Genomic DNA, 26,464 nt, shown 5'->3' on the forward strand with positions numbered 1-26,464 from the left:
CACAAGCCAGGGGCAGGACTGGGAGCACATTTCAGAGTGATGGGTCAGTGAGGTTGAGGCAACATGCAGAGACTTTTCCTGCAGCCACTGAGGTACACAGGGAGAGTAGAATGGCCTGTAGAGAAATGTGATAAACAGGAACAGAAGATGGGTGGCCCAGGTCAGCCTGGAAGCTTGCTTTTGTTAGAGACGGCCGGGGAAGGATCCCAGGGAATAAACAGATTTGTCCATTAAATGGGTCAGATGGGGGCAGCTGTTAAGCAGGATGGGGTCTGGAAATCTTGTCAACCTCTCCCAGGACACTGGATTTACAACTGTCTTTTTAAGAAAAACGGAATTCATTTTAAACTAAATTTGATGCAGATCCCCCATATGACAGATTAAAGTGGGGCTGCTCGGGGCGCCTGGGTGGCTCAGTCGGTTAAGCCTCCGACTTCAGCTCAGGTCACGATCTCGCGGTCCATGAGTTCGAGCCCCGCGTCGGGCTCTGGGCTGATGGCTCAGAGCCTGGAGACTGCTTCCCATTCTGTGTCTCCCTCTCTCTCTGTCCCTCCCCCATTCATATTCTGTCTCTCTCTGTCTTAAAAATAAATAAATGTTAAAAAAATTTTTTTTCAAAGTGGGGCTGCTCTGATGGAGGATGGCAGAGGGGAGGGGGGTTCCAGAGGCTTTCAGAACAGAGTTAGGGGGTACACCCCACACCAAAGGTGGGCACAAGGAGGGATGGGTGCTGGGCAGAGGCCTTGGCTCCAAACAGGTCTGGACTTGTTTCAACCCTCTTTGGATGACCTTGGGAAAAGCCTTTTACAGCCATGGGCCTCATGTTCCCATCTGCAGAATGGGTACCTTCTTAGTACCTTTGTCCTCAGTTGCTAGAATAGGGGCAGAGACTCCCCCCTCCCCCACCCCCCCATCACGGAGAGGGGTTATTTACTCATCTTCCTGAAGCACTGAGGTCTTGGGGAACTCATCTGCCTCCTGGCTCAGCTAATTGGAATTGCTTCCCCCCTCGCCCCTACCTCTCAGTAAATTATGTGAATTCCCCCAGTCAGAGGCCTGGGTGATGGACAGCCCTGTCACAGCAGCCTAAGTGTTTAGAGAGCAATTGTTCTGGGGAAGGCTGCCATTCCTCAAGCCTGTGCTGTGCAAGGCTCTTCGGGGAGAGCCAGCCTGGCCCTGCCCAGGCCCCAGCCCCTGCTCCACCCCTGCCCAGCCACCGGAGCCTGCTCCGCCTAGCCCACCAAGCACGGGCTTCCGGTACGTTATCCTTGTCATAACAATCAGAACAGCCGAGAGGTATTGCTCTTAAACCCTCAACACACATTTTTATAACCTTTCTGTTTAATAAGAAAGAGACAGCTCCAATTAGCTGGGAATATTCTGCAGAAATGGGATTATTTTAAAAGCTCCAGCAATATTATAAAATAGCTTCAGTAAGTGAACAGCTGTTGCTGGGCCCCGCCCGCCATGCACAATGCTCTTCCCACACCCTCTCACCGGGCGGGGGGCCTCTCTCCCTTCTCCAGGCAGCCCAGAGTCCCCAAGAACTCTACTCTGGTTGACAGTCAGGGACCCCTCTACCCCTTACACCCAGCAGAAGGGTGTAAGCTGTGGGGTGTGGGGCATGACGCCCCCTTGTCCTGGGCTGGAAGAGAGGGGTAGTTTGGACCTCCCCCGTGAGGTGAACCATGGCCTTTTAAGAGTCCTGCCTTCTCAAGGAAAGCCTATGTAGGCACGCCAACATCATCTCTAAAGGGCCTCCAGCCCACCCTATTGCCCTGTGACCTGGACATATCTTCCACTGTGAAAGGACTCCTATCCTGTCACAGGCCTCCCTGGCCTTTCTATCTATCCAATCAAGGGTGCAGAGCAGGGTTACCCAGGAACTTCGTTATGGTTACTGTGCATGTTCTGAGTCCACTCTGCCTACACCTGCCCCAGAGCCTGGTGAGCATTTTACCTCAGCTCCCCCACCTCCTCTTTCTTGGGGCCAATGGCCAACCCCTCTTTGGAGCCTCCTCTATTCCCACCCATAGGCCCCTGCATTCCTTCTGTCCAGAAGCAATCTTCTCCATGTTGCGCCCACCACAGTTAGCAGCTTTATTGCAACTGTATCCAAAGTCAAGGTCCTGGGGGCCCTGTCCTTTCTCCCTCTTCCCATACCAGCAGGTAAAGCTCTGCAGAAGGGTTCTCAGCTCCCACCTCCCAAAACTCGGGCTGTATTTCATCTATAGCCCCTCCATTGGCAGCCAGCTTCACCTGGGCCACTTTGGGCAGTAGTCCCATGCCTCCTCCCTGGAGCCACCTCAGCCTCTGTGAGGAGAAGCTGGGGGTCAGGGACTTTGGGAAGGTTGTAGGTCCTGTTTGGCATGCTTGGCAGAGGGGCAGAGAGATCTACCTTCCCACTCCCTCTGTCCACTTGCCCCTCAGCCCACGGTGCTGACACCCTATAGTGCTGGGTCCCCCCAAGACTCAGGCTGAACAGCAGACAATATTTGAACACGCTTCAGGGAAGGATAGACTTGGAATGGGCCACAGAGTCTGGTTGTATGGTTGGATAACTGAGTCCAACTGAGAGGAAGCTCCAAGGCTATATTTCTAAGACAGGATGGGAGGCAGGACCCAGGCTGTCTGTGCCAGTTCTGGCATTTAACCTTTGTGGGTGCGAGCACAGGTGGTGGGATTTGAACTCTCAGCCCTGGTGTGGTGGGATACAATGAGTTCTGCCTCAGTTGCTCAGGTGACCCGATGTAACTCCCTCCCCTCTCTGAGTCAGGAGCCCTCTGAGGGCGGGACTCCTGGGGCTGAGGTGGGTGATGAGACACTGGGGCAAGCTTCCAAGGAGGGTGGCCTTCTGTGGGTACTCTGGCAGAGCCAGGGCAAGGGCTGGGCCAGAGGCGGCTCTGAGGAATCAGGTCCCCTCCAGGCCTGGCCAGAGAGTGTGGGACCTCAAGGTCCCCCTCGAGGCTACTGGGGAGAGCAGCTCCATGGCCAAGGGACTACCCAAACAATGGACCCCTCCCAGCACCGAGGCTTTGGCCTCACCGGGTGCAAGTCTCAGGGACACTGCCTGGGGAATGGGAACAATTTCAGGGCATCCTTGGGAGGAGACCGCAGCCCAGGAACTGCAGCACGATGCAAATGCACCATGTGCTAAATGGGGAAAAATGAATTTTACACCCAGACAAAGTGACTTTTATCATGTTAACGACCATGGTTTGCTCATCATGTCTGCCGCAGTGAAATGGGGCCTGTGGATGTTTTTCTTTTAGTTCTGCTTTTAAATGGAGGCATTTTCCCCCCTCGTAGCAGACAAGCCAAGCCCCTTAGATTGGGATGACAGAAGTGCCGATTCAGCAAAAACAAAATGGAGGAATTTTTTTTTTAATCTTCATCTGTGCCTTCCAGCAAAAATAAGCTCAGAATGAGGAGCTGGGGTGGGTGTGAGGAGCCCTGACCTGGAGACAGGAATATAGCTCTGGCCCAGCTCACCCCCCAAGTTCCCTGTGTGACCTACCTCACCCATTCCTGACCTCAGTTTGCCCACTGGTACCAGGAAAGAGGTGGGCTGGAGCCGAGGCGCTTACAGCCAAAGAGCTGCTCTCCCCTGGCCCTCGACCAGGGAACCAAGTCAAATTCATCACACTGGGTGTGTCTGGGTCCAGAACTGCCTATTCCATTAGACGGACTCCCAGAGGGCAGGCCAGGGTGGAGTTATCACTGAGTCAGTGGTGCCCCCAGTGGCCAATACAAGGCTCTGCATGGAAGGGACACATGTTTGCTGCCAGAGCCAAGGCTACTTCCCTGACATCTGCAATAAGTGTCCAAGAGAAGACTCCTTTAACCAAGTCCCCGAGAGTCCCTCCCAGCTGTGTACCCCGCGCATTTCATTGACACATGGCAACTCCATATTGTGCTCATCAAGAGTCAGGAAAACACCATCTGATGCTTTGTACAGCTGCCCAGCCCAGCACCCAGCTCCCCAGGAGGAGCCTCTGCTGTGCCCAGTGGGGGAGTGCTCAGCTAAGGCAAATGAAGAGGTCTTTGGGGCTGGCATATCTGGGAAACCTCTGCCCTGACACCATGCAGTACTGCTCTGGAAGGCTCACACAGGTCAGGCAGGCAGGGCACTTGATGAGCAGAGATCAGCAGACAATTAGCCAGCCCCAGAGGAGGTAATTAATCAATGTCCGAAGCCTTCCGTCTGGGTCTGCTGTGATCTCTGCCAAGCCGGTGCCCTGGTGGAAGTCAGGGCCTGGACTAGGGTGACAGGGCTGGACTCTGTTGCTGTCAGCACCCCCATTGCCAGCACAAACACCATCACCAACACTGCCTCCAGCAGCTCAGTGTTGCTCTCACCCTCATGATAGCATCAACAGCCAGCCAGGGACTTGCTGTTCCCATCCCCATCCATACTCACCAGTGCTTATGCCTCTGGACTCAAGATGCTTTCACACTGCCCCTTCATTTGCTTCTCATCAGTCCCAAAAGATACACAGGTGGCTCGTTAGTGGGGAGACTGAGGCATAGAGAAGTGAAGGGCCAGGGTGTGAACCTGGCCTCCTGGCATACAGCCTACCATCCCTGACATCCCTCCCCTCCCCTCTCCCAGTTCCACCTGCTCTCAGAGCACATCCCTTCTTCCCATACTAGTCAGGATAGTCTCAGTTAGGCTACAGTAACAACTCTAAAATCTTAGTGGCTTCAAATGATGAAGGTTTCTTTCTTTGTGCGGCTATGTGTCCTTCACAGGTAACCAAGGCTCTGCCCTATGTCATCCTCACACTGAGACCAGGCTGACCAAACAGCCAAAGTCTAGAAAAGGGGAACAGGGCCCTGAAAGGTCTCACACCAGCAATTAACTGCTCTGGCCTGGAAGCGTGGCCTCTGTTCATCATCACTCATTAGCCAGAACCAGACACGCAGCCCCACTTGACCACCAGGGGGCAGGGAGGGGCAACTCTACCTTGAGCCTGGAAGCAGGGAAAACTTGAATTTGCCAACTGCCAACAGTGGCTATGTGATTCCCCCTTCCTTTTCTCCCTCTCTTCACCTCCCAGACCCATGCGCCCAAATTCTCCAGCTGCTGGCCCAGCAGGACTTCGAGGGTTGAGATGCAGTTTCCTCAGTTCCTCTGGGATCACACATTGGGCTTCCTGTTTCAGGAAAAGAAGCCCCCCCCCCCCCCCCAGGGGATGAGGCTGGGTGAGCCCAGAGGTCCTGGGAGCCTGTCCTGTCTTGGTGGAGGCTTGTGGAAAGGTGGGGAGGGTCTGTGCTGGGCTTCCGGCCGTGACTGGCCATAGGTGTGGTGACGGTTGGGATGCAAGAGGCTGAGGCAGAGATCAGCCAATAGAAGTCTCTTGGGGATTCTGAAAGGTAGAGGATGGGCCAGATATGGGTGGGATTCTCCGTATAGAGGCCACGACAGAGGAGAATGATGAATGAGGTGGCAGAGAGGTGTCCAGCAACTCTGGGTGACCAGCCAGCTGGCTAGTTTTGGGCTGTGAATCTCATGGTCTATGCAGGCATTTATAAGGCACCATCTGGGGCGTCCCAGTTATACACACTGCTCCTCCAAACCTCTAACCTCAGCCACTTGCAAACTGTTAACCTTGGACAAGTCAGTTAATCTTGCTGCACCTGAGTTTCCACTCATGGAGAAAGGAGGTGTTTCTGCCTGTCTCCTCGCACAGGGAAAGGCTGGTCATAGGATCTGTCTGTCCCTCCTGGCCTCCCAAGGGGCCAGGCCGCAGGAGAAAATCTGAGATTAAAGATTGGAGGGGAAAGGGGCTGCTTGGGGGCTCTGGGTACTGGCTCTGAAATTCTGGGATTCAGCCCCAGGGCCCCACATTCCCAATTTAGTGTTCATTTTGCTCCACCACCACGGACCAGGGTCCAAGGTGAGTGATGAGGTGGCAGGATGGGGAAAGTCTGCATCCAGGTGAGGCCATATCTGGTTCTCCTGGTGCTAGGGTGCCTGTGCCAGGGCAAATGTGGCTCTTCCCACATCATCCATCGCTGGGCCACAGAAGGCTGGTTATGATCAATAAAACCAACAATTATCCTGTCATTACTGATTGTGAGCCTGGGACAGAAGCAGCAGCTGAGGGGGAAGCACTTGGGGTGTGGGGGAGCTCCTGATGAGGACAGCCCACACCTGGGGTGTTGGCCAAGGTTGGGGGCTGCCGCAGATGAGAGTAATGGAGACTGCCAGGCAAGGCTGCCCAGGAATAGGTAGCAGAGCCCAACAAAGCAGGAAGGACGAAGCTCTGTCTGAAGGAGGTGGGAGGCAGGCCAGTCCCCACCCAGCTGGGGGAGGAGGCAGCTCTGAATGGGCTAGCTGGCCCCACCCTCTTACCCACTCCCCTCCTGCTGGTGTCTCTCCCCTCCCCAGCAGCCTAAGCTTGGGGAAAGGGATACATCAGGGAAGGTAGTAATTATGAGCAATCCCAGCCACAAATTAATCCCATCCTCTGCCTGCCTATCCCACCTCCCACATCTTGGGATCCCCAAACACTCAGGCAAAATAATCTTGTCACCGTTGCCCCTGAGGGCATGTCATCTTGGTTTCCCAGGCAGGGGAGTGTCTAAGGCAGTGGGTACAGGTCTGGCTGTGGGGAGGTGGGTGGGGGTAGGGAGCAACTGCCACTCTGGAGCCTGGGTCCCAGTTCTGGAGAGTGAGAGCTGCTCAGCTCCTGGCCTGGAAACGGAGGACCTGCTCTCTGAGCCCCTTGGAGGGTGGGACCAGCCCAAGGCCCGCTGAGTCAGCCAGGGCTGCAGAGCCACAGCCACCTCAACCCCTCAGTTCTGTTCCCTGTCCTATTCCAGCCCCACAGAGGGGAAATCTCTCTCCATCAGAGGGAAGGGACGAAAGGAGAAGTGATTTATTATTCTATTCCATTATGCCTGTTTCCAGAGAAACTAATTATGGTGCATTGTTGTATTAGATACTTTCAGAAAGATTACATTTTCTTACTTTGGCCGATAAAAAAATTAAATCCATCAGTTTTCCTAAACACATTACAGTAAAGACAGACTTGCTCCTTGTAATTATTAATCAGTCGGATTTGAGGATGCAAAGCGTTTGACTTAAGCTCAATACAGTCACGAACAATGTCCCAGGATCGCATTTGGTATTGAAACAATTTTTCAATTTATTAAAAAGTCATTAAGGCAGTTGAGGTGGGAGGTGCAGGGAGCTGGGCTAAGCCGCTGAGTCAGGGTTGTGGATCTGGCAGTGACGGTAGGCAAGGGGACCTCTGCAAGCAGGAGGAGACCCCAGGTCTGTCTCACTCTTAAGTCCAACTGTATCCAAGGGGCCTGTTCAAGGTGAAACAAGACCTTAAAAGTCAGTTCTTGCCCCCTCCCCAGCAACCCCACCCTATGCCTATCCAGCTGTCCAGAGTCTGCCCCATCCAGACTGAGCTCTATAGGACAGAGCAGTGGGAGTAAAAGGTCCCTCAGGGGACAATTTGACATACTGAGCCTGAGCCCACTTTGCAGTGGTCCTGCACAAACAGCTGAGAGTCCACCTGACTCCCCCACCTCTGGCAGGGAGACCAGCCCCTCCTCCCAGCTCAGGCTCTCAGAGCCCCCAGCTGAGGACATGTGGCTATTTGGAAGGACACCTGGTGTGGCCGGGTGCCTTGTTCCAGTCACTGGCCCTGCTCACTCAATCATTTAATTACTCCTCTGACACTTCCTACTCCCACGAGGGATTTGCAGGGGTTTAAGAGGCTGGCAAGCTACAAGCCCAGCTTAGCCTGTGTCCTGGCTGGGATGGGAGCTGAGGGGCCTCAGTAGGACCTACGATCAAGTCATGGCTCAGCCACTTGCAAACTGTTAACCTTGGACAAGTCAGTTAATCTTGCTGCACCTGAGTTTCCACTCATGGAGAAAGGAGGTGTTTCTGCCTGTCTCCTCGCACAGGGAAAGGCTGGTCATAGGATCTGTATGTCCCTCCTGGCCTAGAATTCTGCCATGTCACCACCCTGCCCCTCTGCCATCAAGGCAAAGTCCTGGCTACTCCCTCAGGGGCCACTTTACCCATGTTGTTCCCTCTGACTAGAATCCCTGCCCTCTCCCATGGGTCTTCCTTCTAGAGAATTCCACCCACTCCCCTTTCAAGCCTCTGCTTTAAAGATATTCTCTAAATCTGAACGGGACCTTTAGATGTTCCCATGGCCTCTGGGCTATTCCCTTTTATCGCACAGTGCTGACCAGAGTCTTATCTGCCCCATTAAGCATGGACCCCCAAAGAGTCAAATCTTGTTCCTGACCTCCACCAGCAAAGACCTTATGCCCTTCCTCCACCTGAGACTGACCCTAATCTGGCCTGAGACTTTGCTGGACTGAGCTGGCTATTCTTTCTGGGGCTGTATTGGGAGGGTCTAGGATCCCAGAGCCAGAGGATCAGACAGTGCTCGGCCCTCATATGCTCTCTTGATCCAGTGCTGAGAGGCCCTATGCAGCAGCAAGACCTTTCAGCCCTACCCCACCCCAGTGCTCTACCCTGGATGTGTTGCCAGGGAAGGAAGACACAACCCCACTCGCAGGATGCCCCATACCCACCAAGAAACCCAGGGTGAGGCAGGGGCTGGGACCAGAACTTAGACTGCCACCGACTTCTGGGTTACCTTGATTTGTTCCGTCTCTATGTGCTTCAGTTTCCCCCTACCATGTTAGCTGAACAGGAATGGAACTGGGAATTAAATATCTGAATGGAGGGAAGACTCCAGGATAGCAAGGACCTGGGAGCAAGGACTGGGGTTTGAGCATTCGCATAATTGGGGGTGACCGGTGAGATTGAGGCTGGACCTGAGGCACAGGGCTGGATTCCAGGCCTGCCTGGCTCCCTACTGTCAGAGCTCACAAGGCCACAGAGAAGGATCTCTGGTGCCAGGCACCCTGCCCCCCTCCCTACACCTCTCACCTGCGGGCAGGTGGAATTGAGCGTGTTCCAGACACTCCATTTCCTGGGAATTTATGGAGGATTTTATCTTCCCTCTTTGATCACCGGTGAGGGGAAGGAGAGGGCACGTTTGGCTCCCTCCTCTCCAGAGGGGCAAGGAACAGCAGCCTGGCCACCCTCAAGCTTGGAAAATACTGTCTGAATCCCACCTCAGCAACCCCCCTTCCACCTATGGGGCCTTGTCAGGGCCCGGCGAGTATGGGGAGGGGATGGCAGCCATTTAAGCTGTCACTAGCTCCATCAGAGGATTTAAATCACTGACACAGAGTAACAGCGCTGTAGATTACAGCACGTGAGCCACGCGGGCGCAGCATGGCAGAGGCAGAGGAGGGGTGAGAGGGGAGTAAGGAGGTACAGGCCAAGAGAAGCATAGCTCTGGCACTTCAGTGGTGGTGGGGGGGCTCTCTGCAGCTGAGGCTGCCTGCCCTTCCACTCAAACTAGCCCCCCACAGAAGCCTCCACACCTCTGGGCTGCTCCTGGGCCCCTCCCCAGGTGGAAGATCCATTCTTTGTTCCCTCCAGATAATGGCTGAGACCATGGCTCATGTCTCTCCCAGATTCTCCATGGACCTTGCATCCACAGCCATGGGCACCTCTGTGAGTGGGTGAGGACAGGAGGGGGGCTGGGGGCACCTGGCAGGGAGCCTGCCTGCTCTTGCTCACAGGCACCCAGCCATTGTCTCTGATTGCATGGTATTAGCCGTAAATTACAGCCTTTGGGAGGCCGCATGTAAAAATAAAATAAAATAAGTGTCAAAAGACAGAGAAAATATTGATTCTTCAGGGAGAAGAAAAGATGGCTTGGTTAAATTAAAACTTTGAGAGGAAAGCGAGTGTGGGAAGATGGTCCCCAGGACTGGAGAGCAGCCTGGGGCATGGTGGAGGTAGCCAGGCAGACCATGATTCAGTTGGTCAACAAACACACTGGTCTTGAAATCCTGGCCTGTTCAGGCCAATGTGGAGGAGACACAGGAAGGATGTGACACCACTCACTGAGGAGACAACAGACCCATGAGACTCACCAGGAGGGACCCCAGACAGGGACTCACAGGCTGCAGTTTGGCTCTGGCTGGGGCCTGGGTGGGTTGTGGGAGCTCTCCGTGGTGCTGATGGCCATATGCTAGGTGAGAGGACTCCCTGATCCTGCCCTCCCAGCCCAGGGAGAATTCCACACTCACCCCTTCTCTGCCTGAGTCTGGGACCTGGAGGGGGGCCCACATTAGAGCCCAGTTTTCCCACCCATCTATTTCCTGCTCCACAAACACTCATCTTCTTGTCCCTCTTCCTTTCCTCTCCCACTGAGAAAGATGGGGAGATTTCCCAAGTCTGACTCATTGGGGGCAGAAACAATGGAAAGACATTCTGGAGGACTGACAATGGCCCTCACTGCTTGGGACAGATGGACCATATCCACAATGATGTTTCCATACAGGTGGCATTTCCCATTGGGGTCTGATATAGATACCAGAACTACAGCATCTTGAGGCCAAGGCCAGGTATTCAGCATCCTTGCATTCCTCGGCCTGTGGGGTTGGGCTGAGGCAGAGAGGATGCTCAGAGCACGGAGAATGTCAGGCCCAAAGAGACAGACAGGAGCCCTTAGAAGTGTTGACTGACAAGGGCTGAAGTGATAGAAAGTGTCTCTCACCGCCTGCAGGTCGCCTAGAGCTCTACCGGGCCCCTTTGAAGGGACCAGGAGAATTCTGAGGCTGCAGCTATTTTTCTAGAGGCTCCTGGGCTTCAGATTGGGGGACTCATTTATTTCTTCAATAAGCAAAATGCATTAAAAGGACACTCCACTCCCAGCAATAGCCTCTGGGTCCTTCACTCACTCCCCATAGCCATGGGCGGAGGGAAGCTCTAAGTTAGCCCTGCCAGGCTCCCTTTCCTGTAATGAAGGAGGTCACAGCAGGGACATCTGTAAGGTGCTTGCCATGAAGGAACAATGATCTGAGCACAGCAAGGGCTGTGTAGCTGTCTCTTGCCAGAGATGGGGAGGGAATTCTTGGGCGTGAGACACCTTGTCACCAGGGGCACCTGCCTGAACCTCTCCCCTTTCCTTCACCTACAGGCTCTGGCCCCACTCACCTAGCTGTTCCCACTTTTCAAGCCTACTGCTCTCAAAGTGTGGCAGGAAGGGGCACTGGAACAGGTCGCTGGATAGGTCCTGGCATGGCCTGCAGTGTAGTGCCTGCCCTTATCAGCAAGTGGGTCCTTGCTTGGGAACACCCTCTCTGATGAAGGTGCCCACATGATGCCAGGCATCTGGATGAAAGATGCCTGCCTTCCTGAAGTGGGGAGGTGGGTGGGGCCAGAGCCAGAGCAACCTCTGGTGCCAGGAACCTCTACTCACCTTCCCGCTCAGTAGCCCTGAGGCTGGTCATGTTTAATTCTCCACTGGCACTCAAGGCCAAAGTCTGGCCATGGCTTCCTCTTGCCACTTGGGCTCCCTGACCCTGCAGCCCATGCACAGCTGCCCTGGATGCCCACATGGATGACAACTGCAGGACTCAGGAAGTACCTGGGGTGGGTGACTCTCTGAGGACCCTACAGGGATCTGACCTAAAAGCCCTCTCCTCAGTACCTAAATCTCCTTGACACATCCAGCCACCTCCAGTGTCTTTGAACCTATCTTCCCCTCCCCATAGTTTGGCCCCCAGGGTAGCCTTTCCCCTCATCCCTCCTTCCTCAGCTTCCCTCACTCCAGTGCCTCTTTGAGTCCCCTCCTGTTTACCTCCTCCCCACTCTGAACCCCTCCCCTGCCCAGCCTAGGGGCCATGCTGGCTGATTTCACCTTGAAGCTCCCTTATCACAGTCTCCATCTCCTGCTCAGCCTTAGCTAGAGCAAAATTGTTTTCTTTGTGCTTACCCTGAGCAGTGGGGCCAGAGTGAGTGTGGGGGTGGGATTGGGCTATGGTGGGTGGAAATTCAAGTCCTAAGATCCAAGGGTCTCCTCTGCCCCCTCTTCCGGCATGTGATCCTGTCCCTATTCCCCAACCCCTGGGCCAAGCACAGGTGTGGCTCACCCTAATTTGCTGTTCATGCCCACACTCCTTTCATCCTGGGCTGAGCTGACTTAGCAGACACTTGGATTGCCCTCTCCCCTGTGTGAACATGCTTCCCCCACCCCATGGGTTAGGATGCACACAAGCACACGCTCACATTTCTTTGGACTCCCATTTTGCACTTGTGCTCCCCCTAGGCATGCACATACTCCCCCCGCCCAAACATGTACCCACGTGTGTGCATACACCTAATAGAGACACCTCCAGATCAGAGCCCAGAGAAGCCCAAGAAGGTTCCATTTTCTTGACCCAGTCAAGACACCCTATTGTACAAATGGGAATGCAGAGGCCCACAAGGGTGAAATGGAAGCGGGCATCCTGGGTGGGAGGTAGGGCTGCAAAGTCCCAAGGAGAGGTTAGGGTTAGGAGCCCACCTGGTTTCCCTACTGCCTTCAAGACAGGCCTCTCTGCTGGGCTCTTCACCTGGGCACATTCTCTCTCCAGCCTTTATTCCTCCCCAGAGCAATCAAGATCGCATTGCTCTGCCCTAGGGTGTTTCAGTCCCCCATGTCCCTCCACCCCTACCATCCACCCTTTCCTCTCTATCCCTTCCTTTCTATCCCTGGCCACCTCCCCATCAGGAAAATCATCTCAGACCCCAGCCATGGTCTGGAGTCCCAGCTCCAGGATCCTGCTATGTGACCTCAGGCAGGTCATCTCACCTCTCTGAGTTTCCATTTCTTCACAAATGGGGATGATAACAGAGCTGACCTCACAACCTCACAAGATCTTATGAAGCTGAAAGACTTACCTGGAAAGGACTTAGAACAGGGAACAGGTATATTACATTATACCAGCATAATAGTAACAGCAATGGTAATAATAAAGCTGCTGCCCTTCCTGCATCCCCATCCCTGGCCCCACCCTTAAGGATAATTTCTGTATCAAACTTCTTGCAAGAGTTGCCTGCACCCCAGCCACTACTTCTTCTCTACGCACATACCCCTACACGTGTGTGTCCACCCATGGGGGTGCGCCCCCCAAATTCACATTCATATCTAGTACTCTCACATGCTCACACACACACACAAATGGTAAACAGAATATAATTCATTTGTAAAGGAGACTTCAGTCGTGCCATCCATCTTAAGCTAAAATCCAATATTTCCCGGCGCAGCCAGTCGGGTCTTGATGAATGGAGAGGACAAAGGCTCCGACTCACACTCCCTGCTCTCTGGCACATCTAAACGCCAGCCACGAGGGGCCAAGTGGGGCTGGAGGGGCAGGGCAGCAGTCCAGCCATCCTGAAAGGGGTCTTCTAACAGTCTAGCAGCCCAGGTAAGGCCAGAGCAGGAACTCCTCTGCATCTGTCTCCCATCTGTAGCCTCCCAGAGGTTCAGGTGGTTCCTCTCTGATGCTGTATTTTTTCTGGGCCTTTTGGGCCTGTGCATCCTGACTAGGGGATGGGCTGAGCCTCTCCAACTGCCTAGATGCCAGTCCCCACTCAATTCCATTTCTCTGTCCCCAGCCTCTTCACTCTCTCAGCTACCCCTTCTTCTTCTTTTTTTTTTTTAAAAATGTTTATTTATTTTTGAGAGAGAGAGAAGAGACAGAGTGCAAGTAGGAGAGGGGCAGAGAGAGAGGGAGACACAGAACCTGAGGCAGGCTCCAGGCCCTGAGCTGTCAGCACAGGGCCTGATGTGGGGCTCGAACCCATGGACCGTGAGATCATGACCTGAGCCGAAGTCAAATGCTTAACCAACTGAGCCACCCAGGTGCCCCTCTCAGCTACCCCTTCTGAAACAAGTTCCCCTGTCCCTGACTGCACTCCACTCCCTTAGAGCCTGAGGCCACTTCTTGAGTACCCCTGGCCTCTGCTAAGATGTTCCACACCCTAGATCACCATTCCTTCCCTTCTTAACCTGAGGAGCTCCTCTGCACCATTCAAGGCCCAGTTCAAATGCCCTTCTCCCATGAAGCCAGCCCTGACCCTCCTGGAAACAAACGAGTCCCAGCCAGTCAAGGTGATTACGGCCATGCAGCTGGACACGGTGAGGGAGGACAGAGCATCTGTCTGGGGCCCCACCACTTAGGCCCCTGCAGGCCAAGGAGGGGGCTAAGATGCAACCCAGGCAATGGGAATCCATGCAAGGGATTAAGGGGAAACAGCGTGGCCAACTGAAGCTCCTGGGTGTGGTCCTTTCCTGACGGTAAGCCTGGCTGAGGAGCCCCAGCGCGGGTTGTTGGCTGTCGGAGTGCTCGGCTCCCGGTTAGCGCTGGCGCCAGAGCTCGCTAAGTGCACATTCCTCCGCTTGGGGAGTTTGATGGCCCGCGGGGCTTCCTCCGCAATGGCCTGTGCTGTTTACGAACCCCTCTCTGGCTTGGAAATAGACTGTCTTTCCTGAACGATTTTCTCTTTTCCCATTTACTAAACATTGATTTCCCCCCTCCTGCGCCTCTAATAGAGCAGAAACCAATACGTCTTTGTTTGCTTTTCTCGCGCGTTTGGGACTCGGGCGGCGGCGGGGGGCGCTGCGGGGGCGGCGGGGCCAGGCGGCGGCTGCGCGCATGTGCATCGGTTCAGGTGGCAGTGCCCTCCGCTGAACCACTCGAGCCCCGGCCGGGCTGCCCAGGCCCACATCTGGGACACCAGTACGGTGCCGGCACACCCAGTCCTCTGGGCTGCCGCGGGGAGTGGTGGCAATGGTACCGGGAAGACAACCTTTTCTTAATCGTTTCCTAAATTTCCTACAGGCAATTTTATTAGCAGTGCCTCACCTCCAGATCCTTCTTTGAAGTCAAGGTACTTCTGGATGAGGGGTCCATTTAGTGCCTGGGCTGCATTCAGTAGTGGCCAAGTGAGGCTGGGACATTCTTTTCTTCTTGCATTCAGTCACCAGACATGTCAGAACACTTGCTGTGAGCCAGGTCTGTTGCTGGCTTGGCATGGAGGAGGATGAGGCCCCTGCTCTAGGGGCTCTAACTACGGGTCCCACACTGCTTTCTCCTCAGGAGGTGCTGGAGTAGAGAGAATTCTTAGACTGAGGCAGCTCTGGCAGGGGAGCGAGGAGCATCAGATTCCTAGGGGTAGGCCCTGGGCAGGCCACTGCTCCCTCTAAGCATCAGATTGTGCATCTGAAAACCCGGACTATAATAGTTCCCTGAACAGAGTGGCTTCAGGAATGAAGTGTTGCCAGCATTGTGCCTGGCATGGTGTAGCTGCTCAAGAAAAGTTCCTTTTCATCCTGGCCCTGCCGTCCCCCTCAGCCCACTGAAGAAGCAAACAAACCAGGGCAGGGAGGAAGGATAACTGAGCATGAGAAGACCTCAGCCACCTGTGGCCATGGTGTTCCCCAGACCAGCCAGCTGTGCAAGCCTTCCCCTTGCAGAGTGGGGATTCAGCTCCCTGGTTGTCAGGAGGAGCTTGGCAGATGGAGTCACTGCTAGACCAGGATTCACATGTGACTTTGGCAAGCGTTTTCCCTCTCTGGACTCTGGTGTCGCTATCTGGAACATGAGTCTGGTGCTCAGGTGGGCTAGAACTGCTGACCGAGGCTGGTGCTGCCCATCCTGACCCTCAGGAGCACCCAGGCTTACCAGCACCCACTAACCCACCCCAAGAATAGCTGCCACAGCTCTGGGTCCAAATTTTACTTTGCTGTTATTCGCGGTGGGAGCTTAGGCATATCCCTTCTGTCTTTGTGCCGGCGGATGGCCCCTAGTTCATAGAGTTGTGCTGGGGATCAAATGGCATGAGAGTGTCCAGCTCCTGAAATGCAGTAAAGACTCCATTTGTGGAGAGGGTAGAGGGGCTCAGAGAAAGGAATGGTGGGCCTGGGTGAGATGCCCCAAAGTAGAAGTTAAAACAGGGCCCCCGGCCTCTCTGCCAACAAGTTATGTGGTTACATGTCCATCCAGAACCCCTATGAGCTTCCCAACAGCTCTGTGAGGGACCTGTTAGAAACTGTGGTTTGTTCCCATTTTACAGATGAAAACAACGGGAACTCAGAGAAGGGAAGGATCTTGCTGAAGTCACACAGCAAGAGAAAGGCAGACCCAGAAGAGGGCCCAGACCTACTGACTCTAGGTTGGGGCAGTCTGTAGTCATTGGATGTGTCAAGAGAAGAGAGGGCACATCTGGCAGGGATCCTGCTGGGAGCAAAGATCTAGAGGCAAGAATATGTATGATGCAGGCTGGAGGAAATGAAGGTCAAGGTCAATTTTTAAACTTCCCAGGAATTTGGCTCTGGCTTGTTTGTGACTAAGTGAAATGTAGGAGGAGACTTCATGGAGTTGTGCCTCATGGAGACAAAAACCAGAAGTCTCAGTGGACAAATACCAAGGGAACAAGGCTAGGGCAGATGCAAAGAGGGGTTTGGGGAGACTGAAGGGCAAAAAATCAGACAGGGATACAGGCAGAGAGATGGAGAGATAGAGGGATGCACAGATAGATGGGTTAACAATGGATAGATGGATGGACAAATGGACAGACCAATGAACAGAATCACTGAGAGCACTGAGCGGGATCCAGCAGAGCCAAGAGGAAGAAGGGTATCCCCATATCCCAGGCAAGAGTACCTGTGTGAGCAAAGGCTCCGAGGTGAGGCTGAGAATGACCTCAGGGCTTTGGGCAGTTGGGAAGGAGGCTGGTATCCATTACAGTAAACCTCAGAGGCCGAGGGCTATGAGGAAAGCAGGACTGGGGTGGCAAGTGGTTGGGAGGTGGGAGAGGAGGTAGTTATGTCCCCCTCCAGACTCCTGCCAACCCCAGAAAAGCCCACGACAGGACAAAGGTGATTCTAGGGTGGGTTGGGTCATTCACATCCTCTAAGGATCACTGTACCCATAACCCCTTACAGTTGGTGCCCAATGTCTATTTGGAGAAAGGGCTCAGATGGAGATGACTTCACTGCGCCAGGAGCCAGGTGTGAGGCTGACCTCCAGAGTAAGGCTGTGACCACCCAGGGCCAGCTAGGGCAGGTGGTGGGCAAGCAACAGATACCCTGAGGGAGCCAGCTGCAGCCACAGCACAGGGAACCTCAGTAGGGGCCTGGACCAATTAGGAAGGAAGGGGAGGCAGCAATAATTAAAAATTAAAAGCCAACAAGACAGCAGTTTAAAAATGGAAGGAGTGAGTAAAACAATTAGCAGAGATGAGGCAACAGGGCAGGCATGATACAAATGGAGCTGATCACAAAGCACTAATGACATCGGGAAACCTAATTTTTACGGTGTCAGGACTGCGTGATGAAGCACTGGGCCTGCTCCCCTGAACCAGTCTCATGCTGTCTGAGGTCAGTGGCACTTGGTCTCCCTCCGCACACCGCAGAGGGGCCTGAACACGAGGCCTGGGGGCAGAGGGCACCTGCTGGTGGGGAAACTTGGAGGCGGAGAGGCCTAGGGACAGTGCTGGGGGGCGGGGGGGGGGGGTGGAGGAGGACAGGACCCTAAGTCTGGGAAACCAAGGCACGAGTCGAGGGGGCTAGATATCACCCCCTCAGTGTCGACGCCGACAAGGCAGCGGTGGTGAAGTCACAGTTCTCCCCAGCACGCACCCGGTTGCCGCGGAGACCGGGGGACCCTCCCGGCAGAGGGAGGCTGAGTCAGTTTGAGTAATGGCGGAGAACGCCGCCGCTGATGGGGAAAAATACATCTTCATAACAGGGTGAACCTTTTGGAAAATGGAATAAGTAAAATAATTGAGAGAAAGAAAATTGAGTTTTTATTGCTTTTTAAGTGTTTAAGTGGAGGTTTCATTTAGGGAAATTATCGTTGCTTTTATTTTTAGCCACCCGGTAGGGTAGGGCGGGGCCTGGGAGAGCTTTGATTCGGGGCGGGGCTCTCCTGCCCCTCCTCCGAGGAGCCCCAGGGGCAGTCCATCCATCTCCCCAAGATGGGAAGGCGTCCAGGGCTCCTTCTGGATCGTGCCTTGCCTCATGGGGTGTCTTGGGTCCTGCATCAGGCTGGTTGCTTCACCACCTCTCTTGTCCTTCTCCTGTGTTGGAACGCCCCCCCCCACCCCCGTTCTGTCACAGCTCTTGCCCACACAGTCTGGGATGAGCTGGGGGCCTCCCCCAGGACTCCTCTTTAGGCTGAGTCTCTGGATGCCCCGCTTTTAATTTCCTGGCTCCTCCTGACTGGTCCTGTGTCTTCTGTCCCCTGCTCTTGTTGAGGGACTCATCCCCTGCTCTTGTTGAGGGACTCATCCATGAGGGAGTGGGGTGGGGCGGGGAGGGATTCCTCAGTCTTTGGACCTGATGCCCAGAAAGTGCTTGTTGAGCCTCTCTGATGCCCTCTGCCAAGCCTGGGTGTCTACAGCCGCATCCACCATTCTTATCCCCATTCACTTCCCCGTCCCACCTCTGGCTGGAACCCTTCCACTTCCTGGAAATGGTTCAGTCCAAGGCCACCAAAGACCCCACCAGGCAGATCACACACAGTGGACGAGGTGGCCTGCCTCTCCAGACCCCAGTGCCCTCCTCTGCCCCATGTCTGGCTGTTACTTGGGGTTCCATCTTAGGCCTACTCCGGTACTCCCTTTTCTGTCTCTGGGATTGGTATCTCCAAGGCTCCAGTCTTCCTAGGATCTTCCAGATTCTCTCCTGAGCCTCACATGGAAAGCCTTGCTGGCTAGTCTTCTTCACTCTTCACTGGACCCACCAACCCTTCTTGTGCAGTTCAACCCCTGATCGATTTATTCCACAGACCCCCTCAGCTCTCACCAACATGGCAGTTCCAGCAACTCCTTGGTCTCCTGCCTCCACTCTTGGGCTCCCTGCCCTGACAGCTTTTTTCAATTCTTCAGTAGTGTCAAGCTTTTTTCAACCCCTTTGGGGCCTTTGCTCATGTTATTCTATTTGCTGAGAAACTCCCCCCTTCTTCACTTAGCCTTGCCCAGGCATAGGGGGTACTTTCATCCTTCACGTCGTGAATTGGGAGGCAGAAACCATGATTCATGTTATTTCAGTAACAAAATGGAATTTACTGGCACAAGTAACTGAAAAGTCCAGATCTATGAGCTTCAGGCATAGCTGGATACAGGTGCTCAAACATTATTACCAGAACACAACCTCTCTATCTTATACTTCTCTGAGTGTGAACTCCATGCCTCTCCAAGACCTTCCATGTCCTTCCCCCTCAGAATACCTCATTCCTGTACCCCCAGCAGAAGCCTCAGCATCGAATTGGTCACATGCCCATCCCAAAAAGTCATTATGGTCCTCAAGCTGGAGGAAGCTGATTAGCCAGGCTTGCACCAAGTCAGGGAGATAGGGGGAGGATGTGTGCTTGTCTCCAACCCATAGAGAGAGAATGATGGAGTCATGGATTCCCCAGGGACAACTGGGAGTGAGCACGGGAGCAGGCCCGGCCACTGCTGAGCCTTCATGCTGCTTTAATTCCCTTTCCTTGATTCATTCCTGGGGCGGGGTGGGTGGTGGGTGGGGGTGATTCTTTTCTTGTCTGGTCCCCTCTAGGCTGTGCCCCAGAGGCAGGGACCAGGCTGTCTTGTTCACCACAGGATCCCCAGTGCCAATGAGTTAAGGGGAGCCCCCTCGTGTTACAGATGGGGAAACTGAGACAGGGTCTTGGCTAAGATCACACATCTATGTTCATGCTAAGGTGCCCTATGCTCTGCTCCTCATGACATCTCCATTACTCTCCCACCAGCCCCTCCCAACCCTCTTCCGAGTGCTCCCACAGCCATCTCCCCCCTCCCAAATCACCCCCATTCCCACACATGCCTCCGTCCGTCTGCCTGTCTGCTCATCTCTCCTACACTCCTCCCATGGTATCCACACTCTGATCTCTACTTCCTCAGTCCCAAAGCTGCCATATGCAGCTCCAAGGCCTTGGTGGCCCCCCACTGATTCTGACATGCACACAACAGCCCCTCACCAGCATGTGGCTTGTTGGCTTGTTAGCAACTGCTTTCCACACCACACACCTGCCTCCCCTCCTGCCCCTTAGCTGCACTGTCTCAGTCCCTTTGGACATGTCTTCTTCCAGCTGTCCCTGGATCATGCCTGTCCCAGGGCTCTGTCCCCACTGATGGTCTCATACCTTCTCTCCAAGTCCATCCTTGCTTGTGGCCTCATTCTCATCCTTGGGCCATAGTACGCATGTTGTTCTCCTGGATCCTTTTTTTATTTTTTTTTTAATGTTTATTTATTTTTGAGAGAGAGAGAGACAGAGTGCAAGCAGGGGAGGGTCAGAGAGAGAGGGAGACACAGAATCTGAAGCAGGCTTCAGGCTCCGAGTTGTCAGCACAGAGCATGATGTAGGGCTCGAACCCACAAACCGTGAGATCATGACCTGAGCTGAAGTCAGATGCTTAACTGACTGAGCCTCCCAGGTGCCCCTGTTCTCCTGGATCCTGACCTCTGACTCGAGTCACCTTATGAGACACCTCCCACACTGCACTTAGGATCTATTCCCAGACATGCTGCTCCCACCCACCACCAATCCATCCCTTCTCCCAGCCCTGCACGCCCTATAGAGCACAGGTTACAACACTCTGGTTTGGACAATCCAAACTCCAGATGGGCCTTCCCATCCCACCTCTGCTCAAAACCATCCCTAACTCCCCTATTGTCCTCAGGATCAGCCTAAGCTCCTCCCTCCCACACCTACCACACTGACTGCTCCAACCCACGCCCATGTCCTGACCCTCCACAGATAGACAAAGTGCCATCTCTGGAGGGTGTTTTCATTGGCTTTCTTCCCATGCCCCTGCTGTCCCCAATGCCTAAGTGCTTTCCCTGTCGTCTCCCTACACCCATTCCTTTCCTTGGTTAACTGCTCCTATTCTTCCATCTTAGGTCAGAGATCACCCACTCTAGGGAGACTTCTGTGCCCTCCATCCTGAGCCAGACTCTTGTCCCTGTCTTCTCCCCTGCTGTAGGATGTTTACCCATGTGTGCACTGATTCCTCTCGGTGTCTGCCTGTGTCAAACCCTGAGCCTGGTGCACATTACTGAATGAATGAATGAATGAATGAATGACTTTCCAGTGCTAGGGACTTTCACACATTGGACCGGTTCTTCCAATGCAGGATGTAGGTCAGTCAAAAAGGCCTCCCAGGGCATGTTTGGCAGAGTCCAAGACCAGCATTGCCAATTGAACAGGTCCTAAAGCATCCTGAAATGTGGGTAATATGTCTGTATTATCATCCCTGGCCCCTGCCCCACCAGGAGAGGACCCTTGGGAAGCTGAGATGGCACAAGCTCATCCTCTGCCCACCTTGGGTCTCCTTTACATCCTTCTTATTCTCTCTGCCACCGCTGAGTCCCGTCCTGGTCCCTTTGGTCGGTGACCTTGGTCATAGTTCCTTTCCCTTCCCCTTGCCTTCTGCTTTCCTCCCTGGGGTGTGTTCAGGAGCTGTCTCTGGCAGCCTCCCGCCTCACCCCCCCACACACCTTGCCTTGCCAGCTCCCATCCCCTCCTTGTGCAGCCTCTGTTTCCTGAAGCCTTGCCCTCCCTCAGCTGAGTGCAGCTGCTTTCCTCTACGAAGTTAAGTTGAACTGATCTGCTGTTTAATTGCCTGATGTGTTCATTGTCCATGTGGTCCATTGGCAGAGGTAGCTGAGGTGGTGGGCAGGCAGAGAGCTGGGATGTCTCAATGCCTAAGTGGGCACCTGCCTGCCCACCTGGGAGCATAGCAGTGCAGATGTGCTTCCCAGAGTGGCCAGGGCAGCAGGAGAGGACTGCATACACCCACTCACACATGCATTCACCAACACACAACACAACACAAACACACACACACACACACACACACACACACACACACACACTGGCAGACTCTACTTCTAGCTGCAGCCAACAGCTGTTATCACTGCCTTTCCTGGGCCTGGCATTCAAGGCCTCCATGATCAAGCTGTAATAGACCACGCCAGCCACATCTCCTCAAGGTATTCCTGGACACACTGGGGGCTGACCAGAGGAGGAGGCATTCTATCTTTGTCCATCAGTCTGTCAGTGTGTCTGTGGAGGTGTCAGTCACTCTGGGACTCCCCTCTATAGGCACTTCTCTCTGAGCCTGCCAGGGTGGGCAGGGGTAGGCCAGGCTTCCCACTCACATGCCATCTGCCTTCCTCTCTCAAATTTGCACTGGGAAGCTCCTGAATTCTGCCCAGCCCTGAGTTGACCCCAGGCACTAGGAAAGGAGGAGGGGTGGCAAGGAAGATACCTCCTGGAGGAGGCAGAAGTCAGAGGATGAGCCTTCACTGAGCACCTACCATGTGAGGAGCTTTTCACACCACTGTAGTTGTTGCGTTTGGTTCTTATCACAATCCTGGCCTTCCTGTCCCCTGCCTGCACACCCTCCATGTCCCCCTCCCCTTCCAACAAGCAATGAGCTCCTCAGGGAGTGCCCTTCCCAAGTCACACACCCTCCTGCTTGACCCTCTCCAGCATTCCTTGGTTATTTTTGCAAGGCCAAGGATAAATCCCAGTTGCATCTCCTCTCTGGGCCAAGCAGGAACCCTGGGGTGGGCTTGATTGCCCCTTCTGCTCACTGCTAACCTAGGTCCATCTTGCCACATTCCACCATGATACTCGCCTCCTTGCCTCCTCACAATGTCCATGTGCCAGGCAACCCCTGAGGTCCTCACCGGCCCTGTGGCAGAGGTGTGCCTCTTGATCCCATTGTATAGGTGGGGAAAGTGAGACATTGAGAGTTTAAGAGACTTGCTGGGGAGCTCACGGTAGAAAGTGGCAGAGGCAGGAAAGGAACTGACCCTGGGTCATCATTGGGCTGGCTGATACCCAACTCCTTTGCACACCTTCCAGACAGATGGGAAGACTGAAGCTCTGAGGCCAAGAAAGAAATGTGCATGGTGGTCCCATGCACTGCAGCATGCTGATATTCAATGCATGGTATTCTTTCCAGAGGACAAAGTTTCCTCCTGAGGATTTCCTGCGGATTGGATTCCAGATTACAGGGAGCATATCTAGGCTGCTTGGGGATGGGATGCAAACCGTCCCAGGCCACAGCACACATTTGCATCCTATGCCCATTACTAGACCCTCTTATCTCTACAGCCCCAGGGGCCTCTCTTTGTAGGGTGCCATTAGCTGTTCCTCCCCTTTGAAGGGAAGTGGTCAAAGGGGTCTTTGTCCAGCGCCAGCCCTGGAAGGCTGACCTTGGATGAGTGAGTACAGTGACCACTGTCAGTAGCCCCCTTCAACTCCTTTCTCTCCCCGAGGGAGAGGGCATGGTGTGGGGGGAGGGAGCAGAGGAGGAGGAGGGGAAGTGGCGGAGGAAGAGAAGGGGAGAAGGGAGGGGAGGAAGGGAGGAGAAGGGTGAAGAGACTGACTATGAGGGAGGGGGAGGGGAAAGGGAGGGAGGGAGGAGGAAGGTGAAGGGATGAGAGGAAGAGGGAGAGGAGGAGAGGAAAAAGAAGGGGAGGGGAGGGGAGGAGGAAGCACAACCTGACCTGCAGTGAGGCTGGAGGGAGGGGAAGGCTGGCCGCAGGGGAGGCAGCGGTGGCTGCAGGAGACAGATAAGGTTGGGGAGAAAGACGTGGCTGATGGGAGTGGAGGGATTAGGGGCTCCAAGGGCCAGTCCTGGGCCTGTGGGTGGAAACTCAGGAAGAAGGGAGGCTGCCCTATCAGAAGGGATGAGAGAGAAGAGAGATCCCACTCCAGGGGACCCCTGTGCCCTTGGGGAGCAATGAGAAAAGCCCTGCCCCCATTCATCTCTGCTGCCTAGTGAGCTATCCAAGCAGGCTAGGGCCTCTGGACCTGGGCCGGTCAGAGGGACAGGGCAGTGTGGAAGACACCCTGAGCTCAGGGCCCTCCCCTGTAGGGGAGGAAAACTTCCTCCTCTTCCAGTCTGGGTTTTTTGGCTAGCCTAATAGTTAAATTGACATAAGACAGATTAACAGGAGAAAAATATTTAATTTCATATGTACAGAAGCTCAAAAAATCTGAGACTCAAATAAGTGACCAGCTTTTATACCTTTTGGACAAAAGCGGCAGCTTTTATACCTTTTGGACAAAGAAATTATAAATTTGTGAAGAACTGACAAGGCAAAGTTTGGGGCAGGGGTAGTAAACGGGTGAAGTTCTCGGCCCTGAATTCCCATCTCTGGTGATAAGGGTATCTTTCCACCTCCTGGTACAGGGAGGCTACTTTTCACCTGGGAGATGTATTTCCTGTTTTCAGGGGGACAGAGAAGGGCCAAAGTGTCCTTCCTGCACCAGCTGCTTCTTAAGTAACTTTAATTCCCAAAAATCAGTATGCCAAAATGGCATGTTTTGGGGTGGCTTGCCCTGAGCCCTATCACCTCCAATCAAAGGAGATAGCTCATGGCTATGGCAGTCCACCACATGCCAACTTAGCATGCTCACACCCTGGCAGGCATGTATGCCAGCTATGGAGGCAACAGGGACTGTCCCTGCCCTGGCGGAGATTGGCCACCCTTCACACATGTGTCCTATGCAGCTGTGTTCTTACTGAGGGCCACGCACAGTCTCTTGGATTCCCATACTCTGCTTGGTGCCTGTGGCCTCTCACCTGGGGCAGGGGGAGACATGCTCATGCCAATTGGGCTGGGCCCCAGTACCAGGTGGGGTAAGGGCCCTGCATAGCATGCTGTCATTCTCAGGGCTAGATTCTGAGGACATTCCTCTTCACCTCCTGAAACAGGATAAGGCAGGCTCCTTGGGGAGGCCTATGGGGCCCCTGGGCTCCAAGCTGGAGGAGCCCAGGCCTGAGGCTTCCTGAATTTGCACTGATCATAAGGCTGAGCCTGGGAACCAAGTCTTTCCTGGCCAGAGGAACACGGCTCAGTGTGGGTGAGGGTGGGACCCCCACCTTGCTAACTGTGCTGTGCCCAGTACCCAACACATGTGGGCATGTTGTGGGCACTCATAGATGTCTGGAGCAGATGAATCTTGAGCTCTTAGAAGCTGAGTTTCCCAGGGGCTTGGTGGGAGGGGGTCACTTCTCCAGTCCCCTGCAGAACTGTGCAGAGACCTACCTGTGGTAGCTTCCTCCCTGGGGGAGTCCAGCTGATGAGACTGGGAGTTAGGGAAGGGCTACCCAGTATCAGCCCCATGGAATAGAGATAGGACCTGTTGGCCAAGAGCCTGGATGCTGAGAGCAGCTGATGGAGATAAATGTTCCCTATCTGGGTGGGGGTCAGAGCTGGCTAAGGTGGCCTTGGGCCTGATGGATGAGTCAGGGGTGGGCCAGGAAGTCAGGGAAGCCTCCTGCAGGGGATCTGTCCATGTAGCAGGGACCCAGCTGCCTGCAGCCTGCCCAGGCCACCTCCATGGGAGGGCTGAGGGTCTGGGGGAGGGGAGAGGCTTGCCCTACCCTGTCACGGGTGTGGATGTTGAGGCCCTGCTGGGCCCACAACTGCCCAGTGGGCCAAACTTCTGTCCAGGCAGGAAATGGTGGGTTTTCCTGGGTATATTTGTCAAGTAGACCAAGACTGTCCTCACAAAGACCTCAGTGTGAGGGCCGAGCTGCTGGAGGGCCTACTCCCAGGCCTTATTTGTTTGTTTGTTCATTCATCTATTCATTTATTCCCACGTCTGCCCCTGGTGTCCTTTCTGGCCTGCTATAAACCCTTCTCCACCCAGTGAGGCCAGGCCCTTCCCACTCTGGTCTCTCCTTGCCTGTGCCACTCTCCTTCTGCCTCACTGGCTTCTTGGCTGTTTCTCTAAGAAACCTCTAGACCTTTGCTTTTGCTGCTGTTGTTTGTTCCCATCTGGAACCCTCCTACCCCTGATGCACGCATGGCTAACAACTCTTGACATTCGGGTGTCAGCCCGGTGCTTCAGGAGCTCCCCCTCCCTGAGTGCCCATCTGAAGCTCCCCCTCCACTTTTTATTTCCAGTCTTGTTTTGTCTCCTTCAGAGCCTAAAAATACCTTGTTTATTGGTTCTTTGTTTATCATCTGTCTTTCCCAGGCGTTGGGGAGCCCAAAGGAGCCATCACCTCACCAAGACCTTCCTAGGAGACAAGGTTTCAGCTGCTTTCCCTACTGGTCCACGAGTGCCCAGGACCCCGGGGGGGAGGACGCAGTCAGGTCAGAGTAAGATAGGCCTTGTTCATGGACCAGTAAAAAGAGTAAAAAGAGGGTAGTTGCCAGGGCAATTGGCTGCCCATCTCTGAGGGTCTCACATAAAGGCTTAAGGCTTTGATCCAGCCTGTCAGAGGGGGCTCAAATGGTCATGACACACCCAGAAAGCAGGTTCCCCAAGCCCTGCCGTGGTTAAGCCCCAAGGCTGGGGTGCAGAAAGGGTGCATGCCGAGATTGCCACCAAGTCTGGGCATCTCCTTATCCAGTATGATAGAGATAAACGAGAAGCATCTGGAGCTGGAGTGGATGACAAGGAGGCTGATGCAGCCTGAGTGATGCAGGGCTTGGGGAGGGGAACAAGACATTGGGAGGTGAGATGCTGGAAGAATCCAGGACACCATCCCTCCATGGTGAAGAAGAGAAATGTGCTGGGGAGTGGGGTGGAGGCAGTG

At 54.2% G+C, this 26,464-nt stretch overlaps 1 long non-coding RNA gene across 1 annotated transcript; it reads right to left on the bottom strand.

The window, feature by feature from the left end:
• Positions 1 to 7,182: 7,182 nt before the first annotated feature.
• LOC122236398 lies at positions 7,183 to 17,330 on the bottom strand. Its single transcript, XR_006214454.1, has 3 exons — positions 16,555 to 17,330; positions 14,755 to 15,745; positions 7,183 to 7,320 (listed from the first exon to the last, which is right to left on the bottom strand). It is a non-coding gene; the product is annotated as an uncharacterized LOC122236398 (long non-coding RNA).
• Positions 17,331 to 26,464: the final 9,134 nt, after the last annotated feature.

This window comes from Panthera tigris, chromosome A2, assembly GCF_018350195.1.
Source record: "Panthera tigris isolate Pti1 chromosome A2, P.tigris_Pti1_mat1.1, whole genome shotgun sequence".
Classification (NCBI taxonomy): Eukaryota; Metazoa; Chordata; class Mammalia; order Carnivora; family Felidae; genus Panthera; species Panthera tigris.